Source organism: Corylus avellana, chromosome 11 (genome assembly GCF_965113065.1).
Source record: "Corylus avellana chromosome 11, dhCorAvel1.hap1.2, whole genome shotgun sequence".
NCBI lineage: Eukaryota > Viridiplantae > Streptophyta > Magnoliopsida > Fagales > Betulaceae > Corylus > Corylus avellana.
In genome coordinates this window covers 5808086-5820678 of record NC_142500.1, presented here as the reverse complement: position 1 = coordinate 5820678, position 12593 = coordinate 5808086, and the positions used below count along the sequence as shown (strand labels likewise).

At 36.9% G+C, this 12593-nt stretch overlaps 1 pseudogene; it reads left to right on the top strand.

Moving 5' to 3' along the window:
* Nucleotides 1-6172: 6172 nt before the first annotated feature.
* On the top strand, nucleotides 6173-11994 carry LOC148583033 (uncharacterized; annotated as a pseudogene).
* Nucleotides 11995-12593: the final 599 nt, after the last annotated feature.

Below are 12593 nucleotides of genomic sequence, written 5' to 3'. Positions count from 1 at the left end.
TTATTATTATTTTTTTTAATGTTATTTTGTTATAAACTATTTAAAATGTTGTAAGGATTTTCTTGAATGTTGTTCTTTTTTATATGTTAAATACTTTGAAGTGTTAAATACTTTAAATAAATTTTTCTTTTTTTAAATAAAAAAAAGAAAGAAAGAAAGAAAATGATTGACATCACTTTTCATTACATATAAGTACAAAAGAAAGAAAATGTTGATGTTTTGTTACATAAACCATTACAATTTTTACTTGTAAAAGCTAACATTAAATATTTTTATATAAAAAGGTTATAAAATGGAAAAAAAAAAAAAAAATCATTAACAACCTTAGGCCTTCATTGAAAAACATGTAATGATTTCACGTAAAATGAGATATTTGGTGGGACTGATAATGATTTTTTTTAGCCTATACTAAAAAAAATCATTATATGTCCTTTATTGTCATTTTTGCAACTAAAAGCACTTTTTTAGTTTTGTTACCAAACATCAGTAATATCAAAAAAGCCCTTAAGACATGCAGTTACCAAACATGTAAACAGCTTTTCAGCAATAGCACTTTTGCCAAAAGCTCAAAGGCAAAAGTTTTATATCCAAAAGCTCTATTTTTCACCGCAATCCCAAACATGCTCTTAATTATCTCTATCAACAATTTCAGTAAATATATAATTCATAATCCCAAACACTAAACAAATTATATAGATAATCCAAATCACACAACTTAATAGTGAATCTAAAATGTAGCATAATAGTGAATTCACAAGTTACACTATTTCTCAATGTTTCCAAAAATATACATGGCCACAATTTTCCCTTCAAAGCAATCTCATCCATTACAATGTTTACAAAATATAACATTTTCAACTATTAAGAGGTCAAATATAAAAGGTTGCCACAAAAAGTCATAGTTGCCACATTTTCTTATTCCATTTGTCCTTCGCTGTCGTGGTGGACTTCTCTTTCCTCTTATCCATTCTTTGAAAAGCTCCCCAAAACCTAGTGGAGGCTTGTCAGCAGCTGCCGCCTGACCTTTGTGTATGTCAAAATCAAATGGGCAGTTCAAAATGTTACACCACCAACTCGGGTAAGACCCCAAGAGCATACTGGTCCACCACCTGGAATTGGGGGTGGCCCAACAGGTTTCCCAGTCAATTAAAGAATAATCTTCTGCTTGTTAGAAGGTTCTCTTCCACTTCTAACATCTGCCCTAAAACCTACCACTTGCCCTTGACCTTGTGGCCAACCCTAGAGTTACCTTATTTTTATTACCAAATATGGTAGATGCCTGCAATATAGGTGTACAATTAGCCCCCTAAAGTTGTATTTTTTTTTTTTCCTTTGAATTATTACATATGAAAAATTACTCAAATTTGGTTTGTATGCAAAATGTATTGTTGCTGCCCTTTTTGCTGTTCTGGTTAGCTGGATTACAGAAGGTGCATTTATTGTAGAAGGTGCATTTATTGTAGAAGGTGTTACAGAAGTTGTTATTCTGGCAAGCTATGATGTAGGTTGAGATGCATGCTAGGATGGAGGCTGGGAAAGTGTATTTGGTGTTTGAGTTGTGTAGTTAGACAACCACCAGATTGTGACTTCCTTACTCTTTTTGAACCTTGTACCCTTGCTCTTTTTTCACCTGTTGATCGTGTGGTCACTCTTTCCCTTTTTGTGGCGTGGTTGAAGTGGCAGTTGAGAAAAGTAACCAACTCATAATCTGACCTCCTTGTTGGATCACTCAAGCAAGCTCCGAGCTTTTTATCATGAACATTCAAAAACTCCTTCCAGTTTCAAGGCCAACTTCACTATCTTAACAAGGACATATTCTCACATTCATACTATTATTAACATCCCACCTAACATAGACTTATACCAATGATTGTTATGTGTGTGCAAAACTAGCAAATGCATGAACATGGTTCAAAATACATGCTTTTCTCAAAAATAAAATAACAATTGATACTCGAAATGGAGAGGTGGGTAGGTTACCTTTTTTTTCGGTTTCAAAGAGTTCGTCCATTGGAGTGTGTTTTGGTGAGGGCGAAGAAACGAAGAGAGAAGAAAGGTGTTGGAGACCACACAAGGATGCCACCGATGGCTGATAAATTAGTACGGGCATAGTATATGGTTTTAGGTTATGGGTATTATGGGCTGGTTTAGCGGCAACGAGAGTTGTTAATGATATAAAGTGGTTTCTTGTGTGATTTTAAATTTCTACTATAAATTACTTTTGGCCTTTCAAATGTGTTTACAATTTATTTGTCAACCAATTACCTTTCAAGCAATTTATTTGTGAACCAATTTTTTTATGATCACCAAAACACACTCCAATGGACAAGCTCTTTGATACTGCAAAGAAAAAGGTAAACCCCCCACCTCTCTATTTCAGATCTCAATTGCCATTTTGTTTTCAAGAAAAGCATGTATTTTTGATCATGTTCATGCATTTGCTAGTGTTGCACACACATAACAAACATTGGTATGAGTCTATGAATTGTTTAGGTGGGATGTTAATAATAGTACGAATATGAGAATAGGTCCTTGTTGAGATGGTAGCTTAAGGGAATGTTAAGATGGAAGATTGAGGGCGAAGAAACGAATGTGAGAAACATCCTTGTTGAGATGGTAGCTTGAGGGTGAAGAAACGAAGAGAGAAGAAAGGAGTTGGGGACCACTCGTGGACGTTGGCCGATGGCTAATAAATTATGAATGTGAGAATAGGTCCTTCTTGAGATGGTAGCTTGAGGGTGAAGAAACGAAGAGAGAAGAAAGGAGTTGGGGACCGCATGTGGATGCGGCCGATGGCCAATAAATTAGAATGGGTATAGTATATGGTTTTAGGTCATGGGTATTATGGTTTGGTTTAACGGCAACGAGGACTGTTAATGATATAACGTGGTTTTTTGTGTGATTTTAAATTTCTACTATAAATTATGTTGTGCAAATTTAATTGTACTCGTAAGTGCATGAGTCGTGTGTAGTAAAGTATGTGCAAGTACGAGGTCTATCCACATGGAGTTGTACTTGCAAAAATCAATTTTCTAATTTAAACTAACCCTATTTTAACCTAGTTCCGCATTTTGTGATTTTGACATGCAAACAAAACGTAAACTAAAGAAAAATAATGAAATAAATTAAAACACTACGGTTTTAGAATTCACTTTGCCAAATCTTAACTCTATATTCTCGTATTTGCTCATACAATTGACAAACTATTATGCTCAAAATGTTGTTCGATGTTTTACAAAATTATAGTTTAAATCATTCAATGAATCCACCCATTTAACAAATCACAACAAATATCCGATTGAAATTAAATCATCCTATGTATCCGTTTGATTAACGAATTACAACAGATATTCGATTTCAATCGAATGATTTGATGTATCCGAAGGATGAAACATATCAAATATCCAACTCAAACACATAATCGCTCATGACATTCAATTAAAAGAGATGAATCAACCAATTGAATGGAAAACTACAACATTCTTATTCAAAGTCAGAATTGTACGAATAACTAACGAGAGTATATGAGTTCATCAATGACAAAGCTTCATCTTCAACCTTGGTTGAAGGTTTTAACCTCTCATGACTAAAAACAACATGATTAATTCTATTGAAAACATAAAAATCTTAGACCTTACAAAGAGAAACGTAGAACGAGCGTAAGAACGACAATAGGTTGAAAAAATGCTCTAAACGGTGCCTCCCAATGTAGGTTTTACAAGAGAAAAATGTGCTATAAATAATAAAAAAAACTAGGGCTTCGGCGCTGCCAGGTCAGCGTGTAAGACCCGAGAAAATAATTAAGTTTATTACTAGTAACCTTATAGTAATTTGAATTAATTAGTAGAATAAATAATGCATGGAATAATTTAGACTAATAAATATAAGGGAAAAATATAAAAAAGCCCCCCAAACTACCAGCCGTTTGCGATTTAGCCCCCTGATGTTCCAAAACTCATAAAGTAGCCCCCCAAACTACCAAACTTTTGCATTTTGGCCACTCCGTTAGTCAAAACTGTTAGTCTGGACGGAAACCTCGAAACGACGCCGTTTTATTAGGGTTAAGTTACGAAATCGCCCTTATGGCATTTTTTTTTTTTTTTTTTTTTTTTTTAAAGCTGGAGCAAAACGGCGCCGTTTTGCTTATGGTTAGGTTACCCTAAGCAAAACGGCGCCGTTTTGCTTAGGTTAATAGGTAACAGTTTAGGCCTCCTTCTCCTTCACGCTCACGCTCACGCTCACGCATCTCACCCGTTCCCCTGGTTCACCCAGCCCCCCGCCCGATTCTCGGCTTCCCCGTTCACGCAGCCCCACCGCACGGTGCGCCGCCCGATCGTAGCCATCCCCCGGTCACGCAGCCCCCACCCAGCCCCGCGCACGGTTCCGGCCGGTCGTCGCAGTCCCTTCACGCAGCCCCCCGTTCACGCATCCGGTCCCGTCATCCCGAAGGTAGCCCACTTTCCCGATTGAGTTTTTCCTATGGGTTTGGTTGTTTTGTTGAAGATTTTGTGGAGAATGGGTTTGGTTTGTTTGTAGAAGATTTTTCTGGAGAATGGGTTTGGTTGTTTTGCAGAACATTTTGTGGAGAATGGGTTTGGTTGTTTTGTATATGTATTGATGTTCTGATTAAGTGTGAAGGAGAATTCGCTTTATAGTGTCCAAAAGTGATATGGGTCCCTATGTTTAGAATATTTTTGCCTTGTCTGCAGCACAGCCGTTGTTTTTAGTATAAATTTTTTTTTTTGGTTAAAAATTGAAAGTTATTGGTTGCTGTGTATATTGTCTGCTTATTGGTTTAAAATTTTGCATTCTGCCTTCCCTTTGTTCTGTGGTCCCCCTTGTTGTAATGCATGTCACATGTGGTCCCCTTTATTGTCTGCTGTAAAGGAAGAGAAAGAAGAAAAATATGAACAAACCATGACAAGCAATACATCATAAGGTGACCAAAAATTAACAAAAAAGAAATGAAATTGTCCAAATGTAGAGCACCCACCTTGCTTCTTTCAACCTACGGCTTGGGTGTCGAATTATGATTTTTGTATGCTACATAACGCCATTTTATTTAAAATGCACTCCCAAATGAGGAACTTTCAACTATTTTTAAAAAAAACACATCTTTGGCTTGCAAATTCTTAAATGAACTCCAATAGAAAGTAGGCATTAAAAAGTTTGGAATATAACCACTCTTTCGCAAAAATTTTGGAATAAGTTAAGTTAAAAAGAAAGTGAAAATGTCTAGGGTTAAACACAAAACACAAATGTGAACGAATTAGTTGCATCCTGAGGCCATGCTTGACTAGCTCCAAAAGGGGTATCCAAATATACACGTTTTTCTCCCTTATGATGTGAGAGTTTCAATATTCAAATATTAGTATTTTCTTCTCTTGTTCTTCTTTTTTCTTTTTTTTTTTTCTTTTCATTTTCATTTTATCTCTCCTTAATTATATGCATCATGCATGCATGGGAGAGGACAAAGATAGGAATATGTCTCACTTTGGTGGTATTTTGTTGCTACTTGTATGTTGCACGTGTTTGAGAATGTCGAAGTTGACAAGGATGAAAATTTTTTAATTTTTAATTTGTGTAAGGGAAGCTTGCATATTTATTTATTGGAAAAAAAAAATCAGTTAAAGTTACAAAATTGTGTGGTCATTTTGTAACATAAATAAAGTTAGATTGGAAAAAAGAATATGTATAGCACTTACTTCATTTTTACTCTAGTAACGTAAATATATATTCTTGAATTATTTTTTTATCGCACATATACAATCATGATAATTTTATAGTGTCGAGTAACCCTACATCCGATCACTATTTCCAACCTCCATCCGCAATGGGTGACGTGACCATATATAATAATGTCATATAAAATACTCATATGATCATATGAAGCTTCATGTGCCTTTATAATTGGGTGTGCATAATTAATGACCATATAGTGTCTAGATTTGTTTCCGATATGTTCCCTTACTTTAGATTGCATGCCTTGTACAATTTAACGTTAATTATTATTATTATTTTTATTTTCCTGTGAAGTGACTTTAAATTAGTTAAAGTTAAATTGTACTTAATAGTAGTTGATATTTACATAAACTTGAATTTCTATTAGTAAATTTTTTTTTTTAATATTTTATTGAGTTGTTAATTTTCTTTACTTCTTTTATTGTTTAGGATGACTATACGAGATCTTGTGTTCGAGGTGCATTACGGTGGTAAGATTAATAGGGGGTTTACGTGCACATATGTGGGGGGTGAGGTAGATGTGCATGATGAGACGTACGATGAGGACAAGTTGTCATTTTTTGAGATTGAGGGTATAGTAAAAAACTATGGATACAAGTCAGGGGATCTAGTGTATTACTTACAACCAGGTTGTACTCTTCAAGGGGGTTTGAAATTAATTTCATCGGATCATAACGTCTTGGAAATGGTTGCTGCACATAAAGGGGTACCGGTGATTGAGTTGTATCTTGTTTCATTTGATGAGCCTGCAGTTAATGACGATGAAGATGATGACGATAATGATGATGGTGATGGTGAACATTGTGAAAATAGTAGGATTGATCGAGATAATCCTTTTTGGGAAGAAGTATTCGAACCGGACTTGTTTGATGAAGATAGCAATCTACCTGGGCCATCCACGGCAGGAGGAAATGTTGAGGAGGGTGGTGTTGAGGGTAATGACGAGGGTGATGGGGAGGGTAATGAGGGTGAGGATGGTGATGAGGATAATGATGAGGAGGGGGATGAGGATAGGGATGAGGATAATGATGAGGAGGGGGAGAGTGATGAGGCGGCGGAGGATGATAATGAAAATGCAAATGCAAGGGTAGCTAAAAAAGGTAGTGGAGGGGGTCAGTGCTATGGTGATGAGGTTGATGGTGATGAGGTAAACTCTGACATGGCTAGAAGTGACATTCTTGTATCCCCTCCTAGAAGTGACGAGGAGAATGAGGTTTCATCTGTTTCCAGATTTGTTACTAGGCGAACAGAGTTTCAACCGACTGACATGTCGAATCCACAGTTGAGTAATGGGCAGCTATTTCCCTCAATCAAAGTGTTTAGAGAAGCAATTAGGGAGAACAATTTGAAGAAGGGGAAGGATGTAAGGTTTAAAAAAAATTACCTAGCCAAATGTATTGTCGTATGCAGAGATCCACGTTGTAGGTATCGGGTTTATGGCCGTAAATCCAAGGATCAAGAATCATTTGAAATTATATCGATACAAGACAAGCACACTTGTACAAGGCAGCATAGGAATTCGACTGTGAAATCTGCATGGATTGCTGATAAACTTATTGACAAGTTTAGAGTGCAACCTAACATGCCGTTGAAGGCAATTCTTGGGGAAGTGAAAGACAAATGGGGTGTTGATGTTAATAATTGTCAATTGTATAGGGCTAGGAGAATTGCAAAGGAAATGCTGCAGGGCAAAGTAAAGCTGCAATACAATAAGCTGTGGGATTATTGTGAAACCGTTAGACAAACGAATCGGGGTAGTTGTGTGATGATGAAGGTTGAGAGACCTTTACTTGACTACCCATCATGTTTCCAAAGGTTGTATTTCTCATTGGCTGCCATGAAGAAAGGTTTTCGAGCTGGTTGTAGGCCTATCATTGGGTTGGATGGGTGCTTTTTGAAGGGAACTTATAAGGGACAGCTTTTGTCAGCCATTTCGAGGGATGGCAATAATAACATTTACCCAGTGGCTCTTGCAGTTGTTGAGGCAGAAACCAAAGACAGTTGGATATGGTTTCTTGAGACATTGCTCTCAGATCTTGGCACCCCTCCTGCACAAGGATGGACATTTATTTCTGATCGTCAAAAGGTAACTATATTATGAGTTCATTAAGTTTATTCCTTTTTTGTTTTTCATTGTTTTTGTTAAAAGATAACAAAGTGTTGTTTATTATTCATTGTGGTTGTAGGGGCTACAACCAGCGTTTGACGTGGTGCTTCCCGGGGGTGACCATCGGTTTTGTGTGAGGCATTTGTATGCCAACTTCAGAGACGCAGGGCATCGTGGTCTTGCATTGAAAGACAAGTTATGGGCTGCGGCTGCTGCATACACTGAAGCTGAATTCTATAAGGCAATGGATGAATTGAAGCATATAAGCGAGGATGCACACAACTACTTGTCAAATGTTGACCCAAGCTTATGGTCCAGGGCTTGGTTCAATACATTCCCAAGGTGTGATCTACTTGTCAACAACCTCTGTGAGTGCTTCAATGCTTACATCCTGAATGCGCGTGACCTACCGATGATATCCATGCTGGAATTCATAAGGAAGAAGTTGATGAAGAGATATCAAACGAAGAGGGATGGCATCCGCACCATGACTGGTACGCTATGTCCAAGGGTTGTTGCCAAATTGGACGAAATTGGACAAGTTGCTGGGCATTGCTACAGCACATATGCTGGGGATGGGTTATACGAAGTAACCCACAATAATAAACAATATGTTGTGAATTTGTTGAGGAAAACTTGTGGGTGTAGACAGTGGGACATGACAGGAATTCCCTGTGCACATGCAATGTCTGCAATTTGGTTTTTTAATGCAAACCCTGAGGATTACGTAGATGATTGGTATAGCATTGAGATGTATAAAAAGGCGTATGATGAAATTGTGTATCCAATGCCTGGAGAGGACCAATGGGTGAAGACTAACTGCGACAAAGTGGACCCCCTATAAGTAGAATACAACCAGGGAGGCCCAGAAAAGTAAGGACAAGGGGTCCAGAAGAGCCGGTTAATCAATACCGTATGAGGAAGGGTGGAGTGAGGATGAGATGCAGCAAATGTAGAGGGGTTGGACACAATAGCAGAACATGTCCACGAAACAGAACAGAGGCAGTGAATTATAGAAGAGGAAGCAGTAGTAGAAGACAACATGAGGTGAGTTACTACATACATATATTATTAATTTCTAATTTTTGTCAAGCGGATTTTCTCCTGTTCATTATATATTGTATGATGTTATTAATTTACAAGCTTATTATCATAGGTACAAGATGATAGTGGTCGAAGTGTACATGATCAGACCCCAACTCCCCAGCCAACCATTGATGCTGAAATAGTAAGTGATAAACTGTTTAAATGTCATTACTCATTATAATTAGTTCATTACATTTGATTTACCAAGTTGACATCATATTTGCAGATTTCGCAAGATGCTGATGCTTCTTCTAGAGGTAGAAGGAGTACTAGGGGTAGGGGTAGGGGTAGAGGTAGAGGTCAGTTTCAACCTACCCCAGAAGGGCCCACTGGACTGCAAAGAGGTGGACCAAGAACTAGGGGAGGGCCTACTGGGCTGCACAGAGGTGGACCAAGAACTAGGGGAGGGCCCACTGGACTGCATATTAGTGGACCTATGACTAGGAGTGGAGGTAGAGGTCAGTTTCAGGGTACAGTCCACACCGTTAGATTATATGGGCCATCTCAACATCAAACCCCACAGTCTCAGGGCAATTCTACTGTGAGCACATGATTATAATATTACTTTTGGATGACATAATAAAATGTTATTTCAAATATTTAATATTGTGAAATGTTACAACGTTTCAGGGTACTGGTACTGTCAATACCGTAAGGTTATACGGACCTCCTCATACACAGTCCACACAATCTCAGGGCCTTTCTAGTGTCAATGTGAGTACTTCACACACTAAGTGTTTATTTTGGTATTTTTGGAAATAAACTTGTTATTACTAGAGAGAGTCTACTATTCTTCTATGTTAGAATCCAGTTGTCTGTTCATATTTTGTGGACACGGATATATGATCTAAACCAAAGGTTATGGATTGCCATTGACTTTATGAACTTATAGAATTATTACCTTGATCATTGTTTATGATGATGATTAATTCATGTTTCCCATATAACATATGCTGTGTGACATTAAATAGCTTGTCTATTCAACAATGTACTCTTTGGTTTGCTAGTCCCATGTGAAAGTGTGTCTAGTACTTTTGAGGGTGATGTATAAAATAGCCCAAACCCATGAAAAAGGAGGACCATTCCTGTGAATGCCCCATCTGTTTTTTGTTTTCTTGGTCCTTTCTTTGTTCGGGCTTCCGTATGATTAAGGCTTGAGTAGAATGAGGAATAGAAATCAAGTAGCTGACCTTAAATCTTTTAATTTGTTGGGGTGCTCTTGGATTCACAATATATATATATACCTGTTAAGAAAGAGTGTTGCTTGCTGCTCCACACATTTTAACAGATGAAGGTTTATATGTTCTAAATAAAGGTCATTGGGGAGTATTATCAAATAGGCAACGTGCAAAATGAACGTGTTTTGGGTGGGGGGGGGGGGGGGCGCGGGTGAGTAACAAACAACGTGTTTGATTGTTTTTTCTCACGCAAGTTATTGCACGAATCTATATATTAGGGATTAAAGTTTTAGAAACCCATTACTGACAACATAAATGTTGATGGTGTATGTATGTATATATATATATATATATATATATATATATATATATATATATATATATATTGAAACGCTAATAGCAATATATTTGCGGCGACAACAAGGTGTGGTCGTGGATGGTGCATCTAAAAACAATTAACCGCATATCAATGATGAGAATTTTAGAGATGATATATATACATGTCATCGTTGATGGTATATTGAAAAAAAAAAAAAAAATGAAACGCAATTACTCCATAATCAAAAGATAAGGTAATTTTACTTTGATTAGGTCTATGTTGGACTGCATTGATAAATCTGAATTTTTTTTGTGTCTTTGATCAACTTTTACACTGATTTAGGTATAAATGCGGTGATATGCTACTCTCTTCATCTCACCTAGGTATGTCTTGGGAATTTATGTCCATAAGGGTTTCACTTTAGGTACTCCGTGGGTTGTCAAAAGCATGCCACCCTTTGCTGTTCTCTGGGCTGGGAAGTAGCCATGCTGAAAGGAAAGATGTTAAAGAAAATGCATGCCAATAAATAACCAGCAGGCAATCACAGTAGTGAAAGCTTTCAACAAGTTTTGTCATTCCCCCTTTATATAGAAGATGGGTCCTATTTGGGTCTATGTTGCAAAACCCGTCTCCCCTCTAATTGGATGTAGTCTGTGACTCTGAGGATACTCCACAAGCTCACTGACTTTTTATTATAGTTGATTCTTGTGGATTTCTAATTTTCTCTACTTTTTATTTATTTTTGGATAAGTGAATATTAATTTCAATGAGTAACAAAAAGACCTGAAGGTTAAGGGGCACGCCCCAGATGATGAACCACTCCTAGAGCGCAGGAACTAAAGAAGAAATTAATCACACAAGCCTAGATCCTCAGAGAAGCCCCGTAGTGAAAACATCTATTCTTTTGAGTGTGATCAAGTCATTCTAAAGGGTTGACTTTCATCCTGACTTTGAAAATTTTGTGGAATTGTAATTTTCTCAAGTCTAAGTTTATGATATTTAGGGCAATAAAAGCTCTAATGATGCTATAATATCCTTGCTGCAGGGTGCACTGAAACATATGAGAACTTCTTTATGGGATCTGTGCATTTTAAAGATGTAGCCCTAGCACATATCTTGGTGTATGAGAGTCGTGCAATTGTTTGTTAATGTGTGTATGTGTTTTGAATTGTTTGATAATGTGTGTGTATGTGTTTTGAATTGTTTGGTAACGTGTGTGTGTATGTGTTTTGAATTGTTTGTTAATGTCTTTTGTCTTCTATATATATATATTTTGTATTAAACGTATCTACAATTTTGGGAATTTTTTATTTTTTATTATTGGTTCCCCAAATGTGAGCCCACAGTTGTCGACGCAGGAACATGGAACATCGCACCTAGAAGGGACTCCTTTACCAAGCGGATCTTCTCAGCATTCTCAACAACATTTGGGGCGTACTACTGCATGTACATCAGCACCTGTTAGAAGAGGTAAAACGATTGTGCCGACTGTGGATAAGGCAATTGCAGTCATGGAGTCTAACAAGAGAAAAAGGAAGAAGCCAGATTGGCAAAAATATTAGACACCAAGAAAATGGATTATGAACATCGCACATTGATCGTTGTGGATGTGTATATATATATATATATATATATATATGTATGGTTAATGCTACAATTTGGTTATTTTGGATGTGTAATATCTATATAGGTGATGGTAGACAGATTAACATAGTAGCCGTTACAATTTGGTTATTTTGGATGTGTAATATGTATATAGGTGATGGTAGACACATTAACCTTGTAGCCGTTACAATTTGGTTATTTTGGATGTGTAATATGTATATAGGTGATGGTAGACACATTAACCTTGTAGCCGTTACAATTTGGTTATTTTGGATGTGTAATATGTATATAGGTGATGGTAGACACATTAACCTTGTAGCCGTTACAATTTGGTTATTTTGGATGTGTAATATGTATATAGGTGATGGTAGACACATTAACCTTGTAGCCGTTACAATTTGGTTATTTTGGATGTGTATTATATATTTGGTTTATGTTTACAACATGTACCTTGTGTATGAAACCATTATATTTTTGATAGAAAATTCATTTTTATCAAATTGTATCATGAACAGGCTCTTAACTACAATTGCATGAGGAAAACACCAATGACACC